The sequence below is a fragment of the Trachypithecus francoisi genome, unplaced genomic scaffold (assembly GCF_009764315.1).
Source record: "Trachypithecus francoisi isolate TF-2019V2 unplaced genomic scaffold, Tfra_2.0 Lachesis_group17, whole genome shotgun sequence".
NCBI classification, from domain to species: domain Eukaryota; kingdom Metazoa; phylum Chordata; class Mammalia; order Primates; family Cercopithecidae; genus Trachypithecus; species Trachypithecus francoisi.
This window is the reverse complement of record NW_022681462.1, coordinates 58302899-58327179: the sequence shown is the minus strand read 5'-3', so window position 1 is coordinate 58327179 and position 24281 is coordinate 58302899. Positions and strand designations below refer to the sequence as shown.

Below are 24281 nucleotides of genomic sequence, written 5' to 3'. Positions count from 1 at the left end.
CTCTCTCTCTCTCTTTCCCTGAGATAGGCACCACACCAGTCTCCCTCTTCTCTCACAATTTATCCAGGAAACCACCTTCAGACCTTCTGGTTAACAGCTAGATTATCACCAGACCCAATCAGATCATCTTCCTAATCTTGTTCATTCAATGTCACCCCAGTTCCTAGGGTTAGTGTAAATTCCACATCCTGAAAGTCACTGCTAGAAGTAGCTGACATTTTCCATTTTATCTTTTACTTTCCATGGTATATGTTTCATAGCCCAGCCATGAAAGAGATAACAACGCTCACCAAATAATCTCCTTTCTTCCACTTTATGCAGCTTCTTGCCATTGAGCAGGCCATACAGCTAGTTCTGGTTAACTGGCTGTTAGCAGAAAGAACGTATGTCATTTCTGTGCCTGAGGCTAGAAGAACAGGCATGAGTTCTCCATGCTTCTTTATTCTTTTCCTGAAGCAACAAGGAAAGTTGCACATTTCAGATCCTGTAGCTACAAAGTGGTGGAATCTGACACTTCATTGATCTAGCGTGTGAGCAAAAAATAAACATTTGATGTGTGTTGGTTTGTTATGCTACTGGGATTTTGAAGTTAATCTGTTACTACACATAACTTAGCCTCTTTAAACTAGTACATCAACCGAAGTGGATGAACTCACCAATTCCTGCACCACATTGTGCTTTCCCTTATTCTTACCTTTGCCTTTGTGTATCTCTCCATTGGGAACATCTTTCTCTGAATGATCAATTCCTCCATCCCCATATTGCCTTATTCTGATTATTGGCATTTTACTCACCCTTCCAGAACCATCTCTAATGTTAATCATGTCTAGGTGCTTGCCCAATCAGATGTAATTTAACTTTCTTCTAATCATGACGAGGCTTGGTAGTTACCTTTTTTATTGCTAGTCACAAATTCTGTCCCATCCTATAGTTATTGAAATACTTATTTTCCTCTCTGTTAGAAAGCAGGCCCTTCAGAGGGCCTGAATTATACTTACATGTCTCACCTGCACAGGCCTTTGTATCCAAGTTTTCTGGAAAATATTTGTGAAACTGAGTTGAAGACTCAGAGTGTGCAATATAATTTTCAAAAATTCTACCATAGTAGCTAAAAGAAAATATGTTTTGATATTTAGAAAACATCTATATGATGATTTTTACAGATTTTGTTACTTTCCTATTTCTCTTCTATTTTTATCATGAAATGGTGAACTCTTTTCTCACTATTGTCTTCTCTGGGTCTAGCACATTGTTTGGCACAAAATCAAGTACTAGATAAGTTGTGGGTGAATAAAGAAGATTCAGTACATAAAACATTACTGTATTAAAAATTGAGTTAGCTAAGACTTAATTGCTTATAAGACCTGTATAGCTGGAAAGAGCACTTAACATATAAAATTAGAGTTTTAGAGGTAATAGTGACTTCAGAATAAGAGAAATGAAAAGTAATTTAGAAAGAAGTCTTATATTTCATAAAGCATTCTCATGTATGTTATCTCAGCTGATTGTGTAATCATTGTCTGCAGTAAGCAGATATTATCCCCGCTTTACAGATGAGACAACAATCACAGAAAGGTTAAGTGAATTGCATGAGGTCAAACAGTTGGTTAAAAACTTTCTCAGGTCTCTAAATTCCTGGTCACAGCTCTGTATTCTACATGTTATTACCTTTATCTAAGTTCAAGACAAGGAACACCTTTAGGATTATCGTCTTGCTTGTGTAATGTGTTACCTTGGCAGCAGCAGCTAGGTAAGTACTGTAGCTGAAGAAGGCATACATGTACGTGCACACACACACATGAACACAAACATAATTATAGAAGCCTCCTCCGGTCTGGGCCAAAATAGAATTAATCCTGCGTTCATTGCTGGTGAATGTTGAATCCTTCCATCTCAGTGTTGTGTTTAAGAATAAGTCAGTATACACGCTCTGTAATTGAATGTCAGGAAATGTGAAAATATATTGTTTTATTGCTACTGTTCATTGATTTATTGAAGTGATTTATTGACGATGGACATGCAGTACAACAAATCACTTTGCTGACACCATCAGCTGCCTTAACTAGGTTGTCAGTTCACGACATTAAAGGTAATGGATAGTGATTATTTTACAGTAATGGGTTTAATCAGCACTTTGAATGACTTAGCAGTCATGTCAGAGGAGAGCCAACTTATCATTTATCAAGGCAGCATTTTGTTTACCAACATCATCTATAATTCATTTGATTGTTGACAATCATCAGCAAGTACCTCTCAGGCAAACTTTTATCAGAGATGGAAATCTGCACAGCTGCAGCATGCTAAGTAACCCCAAGGGGCTGCCTAAGCAGACAGAGGTGGGGAGGCATGCTGTTACCCTGGCCACCCAAAGAGGCGGCTTCCACCAACTGGGCTTTTAGTCTTCTCACAGTGGGTTGGATTCTTTATGTTTCTTTCTCCTCAACCCCCTGATTCCATAGGATCTTCAGTAACCCAGAAAGGTTTCAGGTACAAAATCTATGAAGGTAGGCAAATGAGAGGCACATGATCTTGTGTTAAGTTTGAGTCAGCTTAACATAGCTAAATACACCATCTTGGCTCTGCTACTTGTCACAGTAGAAGCCTGAACTGATCCACTACTGAAGTATCAGACATGTTTGGGCAGGTTTGATGACCCAATGGGACAGACATAGCAGGAGTCTATTTTCATAAGAGATTGTACAGCTTCCTACAGGAAAGCTCAACAAAATGCTAGGATATTCTTTTTGCCCTTTGAGCACCTGAAATTTATCTCTAGAGGGTAAAAAGCACATGCATACATCATTTTAAATATAATTTTAGTGATTTTCCAAGCTCTCTAAAGTCTAGCCCTAGGCAGTAAAATAAAGTAATTAGGAGCTTGGATTCTGGAGGAAAGCACACTTGGCTAGAACATCTACTTCACCCATTGCCAGTTTTGAGACCTTGGGCAAGTGACTAAACACCTTTCAGTTTCATTCATTCACAGCGATAGTAATATTACCTTTGTCAAGGATGCCTATGAATATTAAATGAATTAATGTTGGTAAAGTGCTTAATGCCATGCCTACACAGAATAAGTGCTCAAAGAGTGGTTTTTATTATTGCTATTTTTTAACTTATGAATTCAGTCTTACAGCACCTGTCTTTATGGAAGGGAGAATCAGAAAGCCAAATTAAGGTGGAAAAAAAAACCTTAGTTGTATGAATCCCTTATTGTGTCTTAGTCCTGTTTGTCTATTCATTTTCAGACACAATGCCAGCAAGAGACGCAGCGAGGAAAACAGGAGCCATAAATAAGAAGCTGAAAGAAAGAGCTGTTCTGCTAAATCTTGGTGGTGGGCTGCAATATAAGTTACACTATCTTGCTCTTCTCTATAACATAAGAAAGCATTACACGGCACAAACCTTTGGCATCTTAAAAGTCCCAGGCCATCAGTGGGGGTAGAGTGCCCAGGGGGAGATGACAGCACCAATAGGAGGGGCAGCAGTGCCTAACACAAGCAGCATGCTCAGCAGAAGCAGCAGTGGGAACCAAAAATGCTATAGGTCCTGGAGGTGCCATGGACCCAGATGTATATAAAGCATGAATGAGTCATTCAAATAGCTGATTAAGAAAGGGAGAAGAGGAACAGAGGAACCATGCAGTGGCTAACAGGGCAGTTTGATTTTAAGCATAAGTGGAATATCCCTTGAGGGCTTCCAGAAACTATTTTATTTGGGGGCAACCATATGTCACCAGAGGTTGGAGACCTAAACTATCAAGGCAGGGATAAAAGCCAGAGAAGCACTAGTCTACAGTTGTTAGCAACTTGTCTTTGGCAGAGCTATTTATCCTCTCTTGGTATCATTTTTTTTTTCTTCTCCATAAACTGAGAGTATTAGACAGGATATGTAGACACCAGTGGATAAGGGGTTGGTAGAGATACATCAGAATCCTCGTATAGCCTTTTTCAAAATACACATAGTTGTGGTCCTCAACAAATCTTATCAGAATCCCTGGTTGGGGTTTGGTAGATGTTGGATGGGATGAAGTTGGGGGTGTTGCACTGGGGTGTGTGTTTATGTGTGTGTGTGTACTGGGATGATGGCATATGTATTTAAACTCCCTGTGTTATTCTCATTGATATTTCCACTTTTGATAACCATAGATTAAATCATCTCTGATTTACTTTCAGTCCTGTGATTCTATACATTTTTGATGCATTAGTCAAATTCTTATAATTATATCTAGTTTCTTTTCATAGATCTTTTCTTATTTCTTTGCCTGGTCCAACCATCCCCAGTCACGGAGGAAGCAAGCCCCTCTAAGTTAGGTACTATAGGAGAGACATTAGAAAAGGGGAGCACTCTCAAGTAGTTTAAGAAATGAATACGCTCAAGCCTGTAATCCCAGCACTTTGGGAGGCCGAGACGGGCGGATCACGAGGTCAGGAGATCGAGACCATCCTGGCGAACACTGTGAAACCCCGTCTCTACTAAAAAATACAAAAAACTAGCCGGGCGAGGTGGCGGGCGTCTGTAGTCCCAGCTACTCGGGAGGCTGAGGCAGGAGAATGGCGTGAACCCGGGAGGCGGAGCTTGCAGTGAGCTGAGATCCGGCCACTGCACTCCAGCCCCCGGCGACAGAGCAAGACTCCATCTCAAAAAAAAAAAGAAATGAATACGAATATTATAATAACTTTCATTGATTGCAATGTGATAAACACTGTTCAAAGTGCTTTTCATGTATGAATTTATTTAATCTTCACAACATACTTATGGGGTAGGTTTGGTTATTATTCCTGCTTTATATACGAAAAAAATTCAAGCACTAGGAAGTCAAACAATTTGCCCACTGTCAACCAGCTGGAGAGTGCTAAAGCCATTCTTTTAACTCAGGCATCTGATTCTGGGGACTGGGCTGATAACCCTTTCTCTACAGTGCTTGGGAATGATTAATGCATAAACAACTAGGGGAGAATGACTCAGTGCACTCCTCTCAGACGACAATTAGCATATCAGTGTATAAGAAACTCTTTCTGAACCTCACTCATGTGGGTAACAAAAAGACTAATATTGTCCCTACTGGAATTGACAATTAAGATGTACAACCAACTTCTTTACTTGGCATGTTATGCAGTATATGCACAAATCATACTCTCTTTGGTGCTGAAGGGAGAAGTAAAGTGTGGAGACAGGCTGGCCTGGGAATCACAAAGGCGATATTCCAAACACTGGAGCCTGAAGTACTGAAGACAACTTTGCCTACTTCACAGCATAACTGGGGGCGGACTCTACTTTTGAACCTGGTCAACTCCTTTTGGCATGGATAAGCAGTCTTTTTTTTTTTTTTTTTTTTTTTTTTGAGATGGAGTCTTGCTCTGTCACCCTGCCTGGAGTGCAGTGGCACTATCTTGGCTCATTGCAAGCTCCGCCTCCCGGGTTCATGCCATTCTCCTGCCTCAGCCTCCCGAGTAGTGGGGACTACAGGCGCCCACCACCACACCTGGCTAATTTCTTGTATTTCTTAGTAGAGGAGGAGTTTCACCTTGTTAACCAGGATGGTCTCAATCTCCTGACATCGTGATCCGCTCACCTTGGCCACGCAAAGTGTTGGGATTACAGGCGTGAGCCACCACGCCCAGCCCAAGCAGTCTTTTATCTATACAAATCCCAGGGAAAGAGGATCACATCCAGGAAAGAGGGACTGTTGAGAATGGCCACCATGATGCTGAGATTACAATCACATTCCTGTGGCACGATCAGGAGACAAACATGCACTGACCCCTGAAGGAGTGGCATCCTCTGACCCCTGGAAGAGTTGCAGGGATTTTTTAAAAATGAGAAAAGGAACAGATTGTTAAATCCTGTTAGAAGAAAGTGATGATGCAGCTTGCCTAATAACATGCACTTTATTAGCTAAACATTTCTTTCTACCTATTTCATCATCTGCAAAAAGCTAGGAAATATTCAGGTTTAAACAACCAGTGTGAAAAAGAGAAGCCACTAAAGGAAACTTTTATAGCTTTTGAAACAACCCCATTTCTGTATACCTCCATAAGGCAACAGTAGTTGTCTGTCTCTGCTCTGGCTCCAGGAAATACTAACTTGAAAGTCTTCTCTCTGCCAAAACCATCTTCACTCATCTCCAGATGATAAGCAGGACACTCAGGAAGGAGGTAGAGGAGAATAAGGGATCTTCAAAATGAGTTTGTTCACAAAAAGTAAAAGCTGCTAGTGCAGAGATATTTCCTCATTTACTAAAACTCCTTCCTGCTACATGCCCCTCACAAGTCTCCAAAATGAGGGTATGCCTGCTCAAACACCAGTGCTTTCCACTGGGAAGGAGAGTCCCTTACCAAAAGTGATGTCACAGCTCAGAAGAAATGAGAAGTGCTCATAATCAGGAAGTATATCCCTTTCTCTCCTGCTGCAAGGGAAAGGATGGAAGCTAGGTGTATTAGTCCCTACTCATGATGCAATAAAGACATACCCAAGACTGGGTAATTTATAAAGGAAAGAGGTTTATTGGTCTCACAGCTCCACACAGCTGGGGGTGCCTCACAATCATGGTGGAAGGTGAAGGAAGAGCGAAGGCACATCTTACATGGTGGCAGGCAAGACAGCATGTGTACGGGAACTGTCCTTTATAAAACCATCAGATCTCATGACTCTTATACACTATTAGAGAACAGCACGGGAAAAACACACCCCCAAGATCCAGCTACCTCCCACGACACATGTGGATTATGGGAGCTACAATTCAAGATGAGATTTGGGTGGGGACACAGCCAAACCATATCACTGGGATTGCTCTTTTTCCCTGGAAATCCAAATGCTTGATTTATTACAATTTGAAGAAATTTAAATAATCAAAGTTTTCTGCTCAAGTGCTGCACATGAAGCTCAGATATTCAATTAATCACTCTTTTATTGAGGGCCTGCACATACATAAGATAAGCCACAACATAACCAGATGATCAAACAGACTGTACAAAGAGGAGTTATCAGTGTGGGCTGAACAAGCCTTTGGAACAAAGTGGGTCTTGAGGAGATGACTGGCCACAAAAGGGGTGAGGACAATCAAGAAGACAAAAACTGCATCAGCAAAACTTTGAAGATGGAATATTATTGAAAAATAAGATGATCCTCATGAGGATAACTTGATTTGGCTACAAGTGTGTGTATTTAAATTACTGCCTGAAAGCATGTTAATATTACTGTAATTTTTGATGAATAACATGAGTCATATCTAATTTTTAGTCCTTCAAAATTAACTGAATGTGTGCAATTTAGCAAAGTTGTGACAAAATAGTAATGGCAGTGTTGCAAATTTCCTTTCAAATGAATGAGGGCATGACCAGTGTCTCCAAATGGTACTTTTGCTATCAAACGTGCATTGTTTAGACCTTTTAACAATTGGACCATTCTACATTTTGAGCAGGATATGTTAACAGACAACTTTTTCTGGACTAACTTTAAATTTTTAATAGAAAAAATGCATCCTATATGTGCTCACTGTAGATTTTTAAATTCAGATTTAAAAAATGAAGAAAAATGGTTAGACCAATGACTAACTAGAATAACCAGTGTAGAGAATAAATGACCTGATGGAGCTGAAAAACAACATGAGAACTTCGTGAAGCATACACAAGTTTCAATAGCCAAATCGATCATGAGGAAGAAAGGATATCAGTGATTGAAGATCAAATTAATGAAATAAAGCCAGAAGACAAGATTAGAGAAAAAAGAGTAAAAAGAAATGAACAAAGCCTCCAAGAAATATGGGACTATGTGAAAAGACCAAATATATATTTGACTGGTATACCTGAAAGTGATGGGGAGAATGGAACCAAGTTGGAAAACACTCTTCAGGACATTATCCAGGAGAATTTCACCAACCTAGCAAGCAAGGCCAACATTCAAATTCAGGGAATACAGACAACACCACAAAGATATTCCTCAAGAAGAGCAATCCCAACATGCATAATCATCAGATTCACCAAGGTTGAAATGAAGGAAAAAATGTTAAGGTCAGCCAGAGAGAAAGGTCGGGTTACCGACAAAGGGAAGCCCATCAGACTAACAGCAGATCTCTCGGCAGAAACTCTACAAGCCAGAAGAGAGTGGGGGTGAATATTCAACATTCTTAAAGAAAAGAATTTTCAACCCAGAATTTCATATCCAGCCAAACTAAATTTCATAAGTGAAGAAGAAATAAAAGCCTTTATGGAGAAGCAAATGCTGAGAGATTTTGTCACCACCAGTCCTGCCCTACAAGAGCTCCTGAAGGAAATACTAAACATGGAAAGGAACGACTGGCACCAGCCACTGCAAAAACATGCCAAATTGGAAAGACCATGGATGCTAGAAAGAAACTGTATCAACTAATGGGCAGAATAACCAGCTAACATCATAATGACAGGCTCAAATTGACACATAATAACATTAACCTTAAATGTAAATGGGCTAAATGCCCCATTTAAAAAACACAGACTGGCAAATTGCATAGAGTCAAGACCCATCAGTGTGCTGTTTTCAGAAGACCCATCTCACATGCAAAGACACACATAGGCTCAAAATAAAGGGATGGAGGAAGACTTACCAAGCAAATGGAAAGAAAAAAAAAAAAAAAAAAAGAGCAGGGTCGCAATCCTAGTCTCTGATAAAGCAGACTTTAAACCAACAAAGATCAAGAGACAAAGAAGGCCATTACATAATAGTAAAGGGATCAATGCAATGAGAAGAACTATCTTAAATATATATGCACCCAATACAGGAGCACCCAGATTAATAAAGCAAGTTCACAGAGACCTACAAAGAGACTTAGACTCCCACACAATAATAGTGGAAGACTCTAACACTGCACTGTCGATATTAGACAGATCAAAGAGATAGAAAATAACAAGGATATCCAGGACTTGAACTCAGCTCTGCACCAAGCAGACCTAATAGAAATCTACAGAACTCTCCACCCCAAGTCAACATAATATACATTTTTCTCAGCACCACATCACACTTATTCCAAAATTGACCACATAATTGGAAGTAAAGCACTCCTCAGCAAATGTAAAAGAACAGAAATCACAACAAACTGTCTCTCAGACCACAGTGCAATCAAATTAGAACTCAGGATTAAGAGACTCACTGAAGACCGCATGGAAACTACATGGAAACTGAACAACCTGCTCCTGAATGACTACTGGGTAAATAACGAATGAAGGCAGAAATAAAGATGTTCTTTGAAACCAGTGAGAACGAAGACACAACTTTCCATGTGTCTGGGATACAGACACAAAGAATTTCTGGGCCACATTTGAAGCAGTGCATAGAGGGAAATTTATAGCACCAAATGCCCACAAGAGAAAACAGGAAAGATCTAAAATTGACAACCTAATATCACATTTAAAAGAAATAGAGAAGCAAGAGCAAACAAATTCAAAAGCTAGCAGAAGAAAAGAAATAACTAAGATTGGAGCAGAACTGAAGGAGTTAGAGACACAAAAATCACTTCAAAAAATCAATGAATCCAGGAGCTGGTTTTCTGAAAAGATCAACAAAATAGACTACTAGCAAGACTAATAAAGGAGAAAAGAGATAAGAGTCAAATAGATGCAATAAAAACTGGTAAAGGGGATATCACCAATGATCCCACAGAAGCACAAACTACCATCAGATAATACTATAGACACCTCTACACAAATAAAGTAGAAAATCTAGAAGAAATGGATAAATTCCTGGACACATACACCCTCCCAAGACTAAACCAGGAAAAGTTGAATCTCTGAATAGACCAATAATAGGTTCTGAAATTGACGCAATAATAGCCTACCAACTAAAAAACGTCCAGGACCAGATGGATTCACAACCAAATTCTACCAGATGTACAAACAGGAGCTGGTACCATTCCTTCTGAAACTATTCCAGTCAGTAGAAGAAGAGTGAATCCTCCCCTAACTCATTTTATGAGGCCAGCATCATCCTGATACAAAAACCTGGCAGAGACACACAAAAAAGAAAATTTTAGGCCAATATTCCTGATGAACATTGATGCGAAAATCCTCAATAAAATATTGGCAAACCGAATCCAGCAGCACATCAAAAAGCTTATCCACTGTGATCAAGTTTGCTTCATCCCTGGGAGGCAAGGCTGGTTCAACATATGCAAATCAATAAATGTAATCCATCACATAAACAGAACCAATGACAAAAGCCACACAATTATCTCAATAGATGCAGAAAAGGCCTTCAACAAAATTCAGCAGCCCTTCAGGCTAAGAACTCTCAATAAACTAGGTATTGCTGGAACATATCTCAAAATATTAAGAGCTATTTATGACAAACGCACAGCCAATATCATACTGAATGGGCAAAAACTAGAAGCATTCCCTTTGAAAACTGGCAGAAGACAAGGATGCCCTCTCTCACCACTCCTATTCAACATAGTATTGGAAGTTCTGGTCAGGGCAATCAGGCAAGATAAAGAAATAAAGAGTATTCAATTAAGAAAAGAGGAAGTCAAATTGTCTCTGTTTGCAGATGACATGATTGTATATTTAGAAAACCCCATCATCTCAGCCCAAATTCTTCTTAAGCTGATAAGCAACTTCAGCAAAGTCTCAGGATACAAAATCAATGTGCAAAAATCACAAGCATTTATACACACCAATAACAGAGCCAAATCATGAGGGAACTCCCATTCACAATTGCTACAAAGAGAATAAAATACCTATGAATCCAAGTTACAAGGGATGTGAAGGACCTCTTCAAGGAGAACTACAAACCACTGCTCAACGAAATAAAACAGGACACAAGCAAATGGAAAAACATTCCATGCTCATGGATATGAAGAATCAATATCATGAAAATGGCCATACTGCCCAAAGTAATTTATAGATTCAATGCTATCCCCATCAAACTACCACTGACTTTCTTTACAGAATTGGAAAACCCTACTTTAAATTTCATATGGAACCAAAAAAGAGCCCATATAGCCAAGACAATCCTAAGCAAAAATAATAAAGCTGGAGGCATTATGCTACCTGACTTCAAACTATACTACAAGGCTAAAGTAACCAAACAGCATGGTACTGGTACCAAAACAGATATATAGACCACTTGGACAGAACAGAGGCCTCAGAAATAACAGCACACATCTACAACCATCTGATCTTTGACAAACCTGACAAAAACAAGAAATGAGGAAAGGATTCCCTATTTAATAAATGGTGCTGGGAAAACTGGCTAGCCATATGTAGAAAGCTGACACTGGATCCCTTATTTATACCTTATACAAAAATTAACTTAAGATGGATTAAAGGCTCAAATGTAAGACCTAAAAGCATAAAATCCCTAGAAGAAAACCTAGGCAATACCACTCAGGACATAGGGATGGGCAAAGACTTCATGACAAAAACACCAAAAGCAATGGCAACAAAAGCCGAAATAGACATGGGATCTAATTAAACTAAAGAACTTCTGCATAGCAGAAGAAACTATCAGCAGAGTGAACAGGAAACCTACAGATTGGGAAAAAAGTTTTACAATGTATCCATCTGACAAAGGGTTAATATCCCGAATCTACAAGGAACTTAAACAAAATTAGAAGAAGAAAACAACCCCATAAGAAATGGGTGAAGGATATGAACAGACACTTCTCAAAAGAAGACGCTTATACAACCAACAAACTTATGAAAAAATGCTCATCATCACTGGTCATTAGAGAAACGCAAATCAAAACCACAGTGAGATACTATCTCATGCCAGTTAGAATGGCAATCATTAAAAAGTCAGGAAACAACCAATGCTGGAGAGGATGTGGAGATATAGGAATTCTTTTACATGGTTGGTGGGATTGTAAATTAGTTCAACCATTATGGAAGACAGTGTGGTGATTCCTCAAGGATCCAGAACTGGAAATACCATTTGACCCAGCCATCCCATTACTGGGTATATACCCAAAGATTATAACTCATGCTACTATAAAGACACATGCACACCTATGTTTACTGCGGCACTGTTCACAATAGCAAAGACTTGGAGCCAACCCAAATGCCCATCCATGGTAGACTGCATAAAGAAAATGTGGCACATATACACCATGGAATACTATGCAGCCATACAAAAGGATGACTTCATGTCCTTTGCAGGAACATGGATGAAACTGGAAACCATCATTCTCAGCAAAGTAACACAAGAAGAGAAAACCAAACATTGCATGTCCTCCCTCGTAAGTGGAAGTTGAACAATGAGAACACGTGGACGCAGGAAGGGGAACATCACACACTGGGGCCTGTCAGCAGGTGGGGGCCTGGGGGGAGGGATAGCATTAGGAGAAATACCTAACATAAATGATGAGTTGATGGGTGCAGCAAAGCAACATGACACATGTATACCTACATAACAAACCTGCACGTTGTGCACATGTACCCCAAAACTGAAAGTATAATAAAAAAGAAGAAAAGAATATTTGTAACCTCACTCTTCCCCCTCTCAAAGATAATATGTTTGTGTATTTCTTTCAGACTGTATGCGTGAGAATGTATGTGTGTTAGGATATGATTATAAAGGGCATGCAATTTGTGGTAGATTATACATTTTCCAATGTGTCAACCCCTCCATTTATGCTATACCCTGGCAGAGTGTCCCTTCCCACACAGACTCTGGGGTGAGCCGTGTGACTTGTTTAAATCAATGGGGCATCAGCAAACAGAAGACTTGGTCAGCTCCAGATCTAGTTTTCTTGAGAATAAAAGACCACATTTATAGAAAAGTCCAGTCATCCCACTTGTCCCAGATGAGCCAGGCCTCGAGTAACCCTGTGGCTGCACTGCATAGCACAGCTGCATGACTCATCCCATGAGAATCCCACAGAATGACTTTTTAGCCAACCGAAAAATTATGAGGTATAATATATTGTTATTTTAAGCCACCAAATGTTAGTGTATAACTGATGCAGTGTTTTAAACCTGATTTTTCATTTAGTGTACTGTGAACATTTGTTTTTGCTCTTAAGTAGAATTCAGGAATCTAATTTTTAAAATGCTTTTTATCACATTCCGTTACAACTTGTATTATAACCTGTTTAACTAATGTCTCATTGTTTGACATGCTTACAATTAATTTTTAATACCCAATTGGTGACTCCCTGATGCCACTTCCACTATGTAAACTTATTTTAAAACAAGTTTATATATAATTACCTTGTAAGCTCTTTGAGAACAGTAGCTATGAATAAATAAGCATTTCTCCCTCTTAAGCTCTTCCACTGTTCATGGCAAATAGTCAGTGCTCAAAATATTTAGTGAATGTAAAAATGAATAAATATGCTTATAAATATGTTAGAAAAACAGCATTTAATAATAGCCTACACATGTTAACACAATGTTATATTCAGGCAAAACATTATAGAGAATGCTTGCTATTGGTAGACTCTTTTCCCCCACCTCGTACTTTCATGCTGTCCAAAAACACTAAGAAATGAACACTTTTAGGAAATCAGTGTTGCTACATTAAAACCTACTAACCCCTGTCCCATTCTTTCAATGTCTTATTTAGAGCGGAGGTGACAACCAGCTAAAGTGATGAAAAAAATTGTAGTAAATTGATACTCTACTTATGTTTACCATCCTGAAAAATGTATATGTTCATGAAGAAATAGTTTGTGTTTCCTCAAATCATACTGCATTTACCCATATTCTGACATTTATGACAGTAAAATACTTTGAGGCATCTACTGTTTTGGAGTTTTTGTTTCTTTAGTTCAATTTGTAAATAAGGATAATTCAGAGATGACCACATTGTGTTTTTCAGTAAATTATCATCTATCATTAAAGTTAATCCAATATCCAATTTAGGTTTGAATTGAAATGTTTTAAATACATAAAAGAATCAAGATAACAATTTCTTTTTCCATTAACCTTTAGGGCAGCTTCTTTTATATTTTGCTTCCTTTGGATAAGGGGAAGTACATTGTAATCTTTATTTTAAATTAGGTTTTACAGCATATTTATTACCCAGGTTAAAGCATATTATTCACATTTAAAAGAGAAAATGAACAAGCTTAAAGATGTCAGCTTCAGACTGAAACCACAGTGGAAATAAGCTATTTGGATAACATTGTCTAGGAGGTACCAAAACTTCAAAAGATATCCTTATAGTTTGAAACTCTGACCCAGAAAACCCTTTTTCTTCACTGCTTCTCATGGTGAACCATTTTGAATATCTACTCATTTTACTTTACTGTTTCCTACAATGTCATTCTCTCCCTTTGAGAGGCAGGCCGAGGAGTGGGAAGAAAGGCTCAAAAAGAAAGAGGACCAAAACTAATTGAGCACAGTTTGTTGCCACCTGAAACAGAATCTATTACCAAATTTTACAGCTAAGAAAACTGAGGCTTAGGTGATTACAGAAGCAATCAGTTACAGAGTTGACACTCATATCTCTCTAGATCCAAAGTACATTATTTCTTAAACTGAGCAGTCAGAAGGCCCAGATTCTAGTTACAGTTCTTGCAATCCTTGTGACATCTTGAGAAGATACATGGGCTTCAGCTTCCTTATCAGCAATATAGAGATAAAGCACCTTTCTTTCCTATTCATGAGGATAGCATGACCTTTCCTACCTATTTCATGGGGCTAGTATGATATGGTTGAGAATATGTTTTAAAAAAATACAAAAAAACGAGCCGGGCGAGGTGGCGGGCGCCTGTAGTCCCAGCTACTCGGGAGGCTGAGGCAGGAGGATGGCGTAAACCCAGGAGGCGGAGCTTGCAGTGAGCTGAGATCCGGCCACTGCACTCCAGCCCGGGCGACAGAGCGAGACTCCGTCTCAAAAAAAAAAAAAATAAAATAAAATAAAAATAAAAATAAAAAATAAAGACGGAAACATCAAGTAGGAATACATTGCCTTAAGTTCCAGGTTCTGAATGAATTTGAGTAATAGATTGACTGGGCCCACATAGGGTAGCTTGGTCTTTCCCATAAGAGAGACAGAGTAGGACTCTTCAGAGTGTTCCTCTGAAGTGAGCCTCTTGTTCTTCCTTTCATGGTGACTCACTGATTTTCTTTTCTTCCTTCCTTACAGCAGTCTTTGGGATTAAAAACAAAAAATAAAAAACCAAAACCCCTGTAATAAGGCAGAGATCTACTCACTGAGAATGGTTTTTGAAGAGAGAAGAAGGGACAGCCATACAGGGCTAGTGCCATAGGAACACACGTTTTGAATCTGGTGAGTTGAATTGGATGATTTCTAAATTTAGAGAGAAATTTCTTTTAGTCACTAATAGCCATTACTGACTTCTGTTTGTAGGTTTGGTGAGTAGACATCCCTTCTACTCTTCGCTACACTCTTAGGTATCATTCGTTTTCTTTCACAACTTTTATATCTCTGCAATGGTTTACCGCCTATGTTCTCATTCTCTAGGTGTGCATTCTAAAACATCAACTTTGGTGCCAAGAATTGGACACTTTGGCCATTGTTTTGCAGTATGGTGGGTCAATTTATTTTTTAGGGGCCCTCTAAACTTCCCCTGCAAAATGGGAATACGGCATTTGCTCAGGTCTCTTAATCCTGAATATTAAAAAGGTCTTTAAAAAAACCCTTGGGTTTCTTTCAGTGACACTGTTTGCTTATAGAACCTTTTTTGATGGCAAATACTAGTTCAATGTTCCAGCACTTGGAACTTTTTTCTCCTCCAGAGGCAATATTCACTTAGACAAATAATATGTTTCTACCGGGTTGAACCATATGCTATTGCTGTGTTTACAGGGCAAAAATGGTGAAATGTCAGAAATTTCATATAGTTCAGTCTAGCATCTCAAATTATTATTTTTCTTCATACTTGTCTCCCTCCTTCCCTTTATTCCCCCTTCCCTTTCCCTTTCCCCTTCCCCTTCCCCTCCCTCCCTTCTTTCCTTCTTTTCTTTTACCTTCTCTTTCTTTCTGTCTTTCCTCCCTTTCTCTCTCTCTCTCACCCAAGGGGCAATGCAATGGCATGAACACAACTCACTGCAGTCTTGAACTCTGAGGCTCAAGTGATCCTCCCACCTCAGCTTCCCAAAGTGTTATTACAGGTGTGTGTCACCACACTCAGCCCATATTTACCTTGTAATACGTAAGCAAAACTATATGCATTCTGCTTCCCCAAAGATAAATAATATCATTATGTTTTCCTGTTAATAGATATTATGGAGTAATAGAGTTTTCATTTATTCTGCAACCTAGAATGCTGACTCACCAGATGATACAGGTCAGGAGCTTGATACAGATGATACAGTCATGAGTAAATACTGTATCCCCAGTTTGCAAGTGAACATGTTTGTGGCATTTCAGTGCTTAGGGAAAGAGAAAGCAATGCAGACCATTCCTTGGAAGAGAGAAGGATGAGAAAGGAAGAGATTGTGACCTGGGCCAGGTAGGAAAGAGAGAAGGGATACCAAGAGGATTCCAGAGCCTTTTCTCTAGGAAATCACTTCCTGTAGAAATGGAGTTCTGACTGTTGAGAAGATATCCACTGAGAGTAGGGAAGCCCAAGCTCTGAAAATTACAGGGTCTCTCTCCCCAAATCCCATTTCACCACTCACTCCAAGTATTACATAGGGTCTCATGATGAAAACAAAGGTTAGTGATTTAACTGTGATTTGTAATCTTCAGATTTCAAGTTTACATATTATATGCTTTTTATTAATTATATTTTTTTCTACAATTTAGTTCTCAAAACTGATGTTATTAGAGTATAATATTAGAATGCCCAGTGGGGTAGATAATTCTAGATATGCCTGTGAAACAATGCCTAGGAGAGTGGAGTGCCTCTGAAACTGGCAGAGGTCCTGAGTGGCAGCTGTAACCTCTGTAAAGGCAGCATTGGTTACCCATGGTCATTTCATGAAAGGCAAATTTACTGTGCATTACAAAGCAAAGATCTTGGGAGGAAATAAATGGAAAATATGGGTGATCTCTTTTTCTTTTATTTTTCTCCCAGTTGATTATGCATTGAATACTGTTGGACTGTTTTTTGCTCATAGGCATTGCCTGTATAGCATTAATGATTGCAAAAGTGCTTTCAAACACATATTGAACACTTTTTATAAGACAGGTTCTCTAGGCAAAGATTAACATGTGTATCTCAGTTCATTCTTATGAAATTCTTGCATGAGAGATATCATCTCAGTACCCCCATTTTGCAGAAGAAAAAAAATCTTAGAGAGGTTAATTACATGCATTTTGGAAGGGCAGAACCAAGACTCATATCATGATCGATCTGACACCAAAGGCAGAATTTTCAAGACGACCCTCTGTGACCTGCCGGTCATACCACTCTGATGAGCTTATAAAAGGACACAAGGAAGAATCTGACTGGGCAGTTCAATGACTTAGGAAAGAAGGATGAGAGTTAATGCAGGTAGAGAGGCAAGACTGGTCAGACAGCCAAGTACTCTTACAGCTTATGTACAGTAATAAATCTCCAGATCCTTACAGCCATTGTATCATATAGTCTTCTTCATTTTTTCCAGATTAACTGCCTGTTAATTTCCACATGATTCTCTGTTCTTCCCTTTAGAAATCTAAACTATTTCTGAGTGAAATAAAATAGAGATCAACACAAACCTCCATACTCTTTCTCTTAAAGTTGGAAACACTGGCATGGCATTAAAACTTAAATATTTCACTGGCCTTCACTGGCCTAATATTTCTTCTCCCATATTGATTTTGCTCACCTTGGAAATGGAATTTGAAAATAGATTAACAATGTTAGAACTTATGTTACTATGGTGACCCAGGACAGAGGTTATGAGATTTCTTCCCTTCAGATCTTGATATTGAGAAGTCTGCCTATTTGTCTCTGTCTTTTACAAAAGCTCATGGTGTGATAGAAGGGATAACATGTGGGAAGAAGCATTATTACAGATACATCGAGAGAACTGCAGCTTTAGAACTGGCCTCTCTCTGCTTCTGAAAGATCCAGGTGCAGATAACTCTGTAATGCCTGTTCAAAGAGTAATAAATGGATGGTTTTTACTTGGATGGTTTGAAGTCTGACAACTGTACTGAGTGATTTATTTATGGATGTTCAAAGTATATCCACAGGTCTCATCTCTTTTCTGTCCATATTCATCCCTAGGTAATCTCAGTCTCAGTTTTAAAATGCATCATATTATGATGCCTCCTAAATTTTTATCCCCATCCATCCAGAAATCTCCCCTGAACTTCAGACTTTTAACCCAAATGCTCTTTGACTGGTGTTGTCAGGTGAAATATAAGATGCTCAGTTAAATTTGAATGTCAGATGAACGTTATTTTTAATGTATGTCACAAACATTGTATTTACTTATGCTAAAAGATTCTTCATTGTTTATCTGACATTCAGATTTAACTGGGTATCCTTTATTTCATTTGATAAGTCTAGTAACACTACTCTTCAACCAAAGACCTCTATTTGAATAACTAACAAATGCTCGTAGCTTAGGATGTTCAAAGTGGAACTCCCATGTTTCCTCACCTAAACATGCTTCTCTCAGTCTTTCTCAAATCTGTGAATGACAACTACATTCTTCTGATTACTCAGACCAAAGCTCTTGACTCTTCTCCTTTTTTGGGCACTATATTGAATCTAAATATAAACGGCTTGATTCTACCTTTACTGTCTGTCTAAAATCCAATCACTTTTACCACATTCATTGCTACTACCTTGAACCAAGTCATTGCCATCATTTGCTGGACTATTAAAAGACCTTCCTTCCTTTTGCCCTTGTAGTCCTTTTTCCAGACTGAAGTCAGACTGATTATTTTAAACCAGAGCACATCAAAGAGCTCTAATTGCAAGTAAAAGCCAAAGTGGTCAAAATTGTCTACAAGGCTCTCTGTGCCCAGCTCCTCTGCCACTGCCACTGCTTTGCCTCTCCTTCCTCATCCCCAAACATTCTTCTATTCACTTGCTCTGTGCCCTATGTGGTGTGTGGCAGGGAGGGGGTGCTGCTCACTGTTCCTCAAACACACCAAGTCTTTGCACTGCACTCTTGTTTGTCTGGAAGTTTCCTTTCTCCTTATATACACGGCTTGCTCCCTCACAATGCCCTTTGGGTTTTGAAATATCTTATTAAAGAAGCTCTCCTTTCTCCTCCACCCCTCAACATTCACCATTCCAGTTATATTGTTTTATTTTTTCTGTATATGTTCAAAACCTGACATATATATATATGGATTTTGGAAGGGCATATATTTATATTTTTATTAAATATTTTAATATTTAATAAATTTTATTACTTTTATTTTATTTATCATATTTTATTTATTATTTTATATGTTTATATTTTATTTATTATATTTTATTAACTTGTATTTAAGAAATAAATATATTTATTAAATATATATATAGATATATATATAAATATATTTTCCAGCCTGTGATATAATCTCAATGAGGGTATGAACTTTTTTTGTAGCCCCAGAACTAAGGACAGTACACAGCTCAAAGCTGGTATTCCAGGAAAATTTGTTGATTAAATGAACAGAATCATCAATTGTTTTACAGTAGTCAGATGCAGAAAAATCCCACATGAAGATTAAATGAGTATATTAATGTACATGTAAATTGGAATATGCACAATTTGTGTACTTGGACATATAGATTCATAAACATCTTTGTGCATATGTGTGGGTCTCACATAATCCTAGTGTGCTTACTGAGAAGAATACCATAAAACATACCTTTCCTTCTCTGTTCTTAAATCTGGCGTTATTGCCAGAAATCCATTTTTGCCTCTGTCTAAAGCTTTATGCATCTATAATCGGATTTTTTTTCTTTTTGCTTACTTCTTTTAGAGAAGACTTTAGTGAGTTTTTTTCCTTAGTATTTTAGGTAATGCCTCCCTGAGTCATATATTAGCTGTGATAACTGTTTATCTGGCTGTCCCTCTTTCTCCTGGCATCTGTATGATTTCTTTTAATCACATTCCCATTATCCTCTAATTATGTAAAATTATGTTATATTAACATAATTTCTACTGGTAGCCACAGGGTGGCATTCATGTTCTTTGCTATCATTTTAATGACTGATAGATTACAAGGTCACTTTGAGTAGATAAATAGCCTATAGATTCTTTCCAGTGAGGTTCACATTCTGATTTTTCATATAAACACTTGTAAATTGCAGAACTTATTATGCTTTTCCACCCGTACTTCATTTTGCTTCCAGCACCTTCAGTCCCTTCCTGCAGGAATCCAAGATGACTCTATCAGGTGGCCTTGTTTTAATATTCGCCTCAGTCAAAGAGAATCTAATGAAAGCCAGAAGCTGACACTGTCTTGGTATTCATTTCAACTCAACCATCATGGGAAGATTTGCCAGCAGCCTTTAGCACAGGGCTCTGACTGAATGCTTGCTGGTAAACACTAAACTGAATAGCAAGTAGGATCACTTACCCCAACAGGTTTGCCAGTCTAGGTGTAATCTCCAGATGAGTACTTAAGGTACTAAAGCCATCTATTGAATATTTAAACACCACTTTGATTATCAGGAGAAAACACACACACACACACACACACACACACGCACAATGAAATGTTTACATGGGAAGTTCAGCTCTGAGGAAGCATTTGGATGGTATTTTAGAGACAGAGAGCTTATTGCTTTTACTCTGGAGCTCGGCATTTCATTCATTCATTTATCCATTCTTTTTTTTAGGTAACCTAATTATCATTCATTTCACTTATGGTGAATTCACACATCATTACATATTTTATTACATTAATTTATCAAATATTATTTGTCCATTTTAGAGATGAGGAAAGTGAGTTAACAGTTAACAAAGTTAACAATTAATTGAAAGTAACACTAAGAGTCAACTACAGAGGTGAAATAAACATTAAAGACTTTTGACTAATTATTTTTTCTCTTTTCACATCCCCACAGTTGTTATGGGAGTGATATAAACACTTCTTGCCTCCAGGTACCCCATAGCTTGAAATATCACCATTTTCTCACTATCTCACGTGGAATTCTTCCCATTCACAATTGCTTCAAAGAGAATAAATTACCTAGGAATCCAACTTACAAGGGATGTGAAGGACCTCTTCAAGGAGAACTACAAACCACTGCTCAATGAAATAAAAGAGGACACAAACAAATGGAAGAATATTCCATGCTCATGGATAGGAAGAATCAATGTCATGAAAATGACCATACTACCCAAGGTAATTTGTAGATTCAATGCCATCCCCATTAAGCTACCAATGACTTTCTTCACAGAATTGGAAAAAAACTACTTTAAAGTTCATATGGAACCAAAAAAGAGCCTGCATTGCCAAGACAATCCTATGCCAAAGAACAAAACTGGAGGCATCACACTACCTGACTTCAAACTATACTACAAGGCTCCAGTAACCAAAACAGCATGGTACTGGTACCAAAACAGAGATATAGACCAATGGAACAGAACAGAGTCCTCAGAAATAATACCACACATCTACAACCATTTGATCTTTGACAAACCTGACAAAAACAAGAAATGGGGAAAGGATTCCCTGTTTATTAAATGGTTCTAGGAAAACTGGCTAGGCAGATGTAGAAAGCTGAAACTGGATCCCTTCTTTACACCTTATACGAAAATTAATTCAAGATGGATTAGAGACTTAAATATTAGACCTAAAACCATAAAATCCCTAGAAGAAAACCTAGGCAATACCATTCAGAACATAGGCATGGGCCTATGTTCTAGACTTCATGTCTAAAACACCAAAAACAATGGCAACAAAAGCTAAAATGGACAAATGGAATCTAATTAAACTAAAGAGCTTCTGCACAGCAAAAGAAACTACCATCAGAGTGAACAGGCAACCTACAAAATGGGAGAAAATTTTTGCAATCTACTCATCTGACGTAGAATCCTTTAACAGGGGCTCTCCTGGCTTTTCCTCACTCCAACTTCTTCTCCATTCTCTTTCTGGAACCATCTTACTAAAACTCTGCTGTGATTTTTTTTTCTGACTCAGAAAAGTAGAATATCATATAAAACTCAACTGTGCTTTTTACTCCTCATTGATCCTTTAAAATTAATTTGCTGAAAATTTCTTTCTCCTCCTTTGAATAAACATCTTAGCAATCCCCTATGATTTATCTGGGTGCTTATAGGTAATAGAAAGTCCTGTGGTTTCCTTAAGTCACAAATATAAACTCAATACAGAAACCAGGATATCTATCCCAGTATCTTAAGCAAGACTTTAATGGAAATGCTTCTCCCATTTCAGTTGCAGCTAAGCTTCCTGCCTTCAAGGAGCAGAGTGCAATCAGATTCACCTTTTTTTTTTCTTCTTTTCTTGAGATGGAGTTTCACTCTTGTTGCACAAGTTTGAGTACAATAGCATGATCTTCACTCACTGCAACCTCCACCTCCTGGATTCAAGTGGTTCTCCCGCATCAGCCTCCTGAGTAGCTGGAATTGCAGGAGTGTGCCAACATGCCTAATTTTATTTTATTTTTTGTACTTTTAGTAGAAACAGGTTTTCACCATGTTAGCTAGGCTGGTGTCAAACTCCTGACCTCAGGTGATCCACCTGCCTTGGCCTCGCAAAGTGCTGGGATTTACAGGTGTGAGCCACCTTGCCTGGCCTCAGATTCACCTTTCTTACTTGCTCACTTTTTCTCCTACTTGCTAAATGCTGTTACTGACTTTTTTGGGGTAGTGGATGAAAGAAGAGAAATAGTGGAACTAGAAGTTGTTACTTGACTGGTATAAGAAGATAGCTTTGCTTTCCTAAGCCTGAAAGATGCATAAAGTCAATTATCTAATGGCAGCCAACTCTCTAATGGCATTTGTGGGTTCTCTAGATGCTACTTGACTCGATTCTCTTCTTTAACTTGCTTCTCTAAATGCCCTTCAGTTTCTGTTTTTTGTTGTTTTTTTCTGTTTTGTTTTTTTTCAGCAGTCCACTCTAGACCCTTTGTTGAAATGCCATTGTCTCAGAAGCAAATGTTTTGACCCAGAATCATTTAAAAAATGATCACAGGCTCAAATTTTCACTATAGTTCCATATCTGGCCCCCAGGATTCATGCATCTTTGACCATCATTGGGGGAATAGTAGTTACTCCCTTAAGAATTTTACTCTTCTCCCATGAGATGCTTTAGCTGGCCTCTCATCTTTGGACTCTTTCAGACTAAGCATCCTTCCTCTGTATTTTCTAGCTGCAAAGAATGTTTCTCAAATTCTGACTAGTCTCACAGATCGCGTCTCTAGTTTTGAAATTAAGCCTCTCTCCTCAAAAATCAATTGTTTTGTTGCATTTTGTGCAACATGTTTTTTTTTCCTTGTAGACCAGCTGGCTTCCTAGAATCTTCTTTGAAAAATCAGGTCCTTTGTTACCTCACTTTTGCATTTGATACCTATTGTTTGGTCTTCAAATTTTAATCCCAGTATATATGTGTATGTATGTGTGTGTGTGTGTGTAATACACACACACACATACATATATGTATATATATTTTAAGATTATTTAGATCCCAAATATTGGAACTGGTACTTCAGCCTAGCCATCTCACTAAAAATAAAACACAAAACAACTTGGAAATTCAAAACTCTGAAAAGTGACACAGCATACTGGAAAATAATCCAATATAAATTCTTAAAAGGGAAATGTAATAAACAAATCCACTGAGTTTATAATTTTGCTTAAGAGTGTATTAAACATAAATAAAGAAAATTAATGGAATGCGATATAGACTGAATAAAATATCTATAAAGAAGTACAAAGACAAAAAAATGGAAAATTCAGCAGAGTGGGTAAGAGAAAGATGATGCAGTAGGGTCTAATACATGCTTCAGACAGAGGGAAGAAAGAATAATACAACCACATATATTTAAAGTGCTAAAGTCTAAAAATTCTCCAAAATTGATGAAAGACCTCAATCCATAGATTGAAAAAATTCAACAAAACTATAGCAAAATAAATTTTTAAAATACCTAAACGAATTACAGTGAAATTACAGAAAACAATAGAAGATATCATTTTAAAATATCCAGAAGCGGGGCAAAATATTTCCTTCAAAAGAGCAATATTTTGACTGAAAGCTCATCTCTCAAAAGCACTGCAGCTTTTGAAAATTAGAACAAAGCAATGAAGTAATATCTTTAAAATGGTGGAAGAAAATAAACCGGAAACCTAACATTTTAACCCTGTGACATATCCTTCAATAATAAAGGTGAACATGACAACTAAATGTACCGTTTGATCTGGGACTAATTCTGGATCAGAAGAAAAAGTGTTATAAAGGATACCATTATACCATTGCAAATATTTGAGTATGTA

The 24281-nt window shown here is 38.0% G+C and overlaps 1 long non-coding RNA gene across 1 annotated transcript; it reads right to left on the bottom strand.

The window, feature by feature from the left end:
• Positions 1 to 308: 308 nt before the first annotated feature.
• On the bottom strand, positions 309 to 17684 carry LOC117062986. The gene is made up of 3 exons (XR_004428655.1): positions 17587 to 17684; positions 15132 to 15228; positions 309 to 450 (listed from the first exon to the last, which is right to left on the bottom strand). It is a non-coding gene; the product is annotated as an uncharacterized LOC117062986 (long non-coding RNA).
• Between the last annotated feature and the right edge of the window lie 6597 nt (positions 17685 to 24281).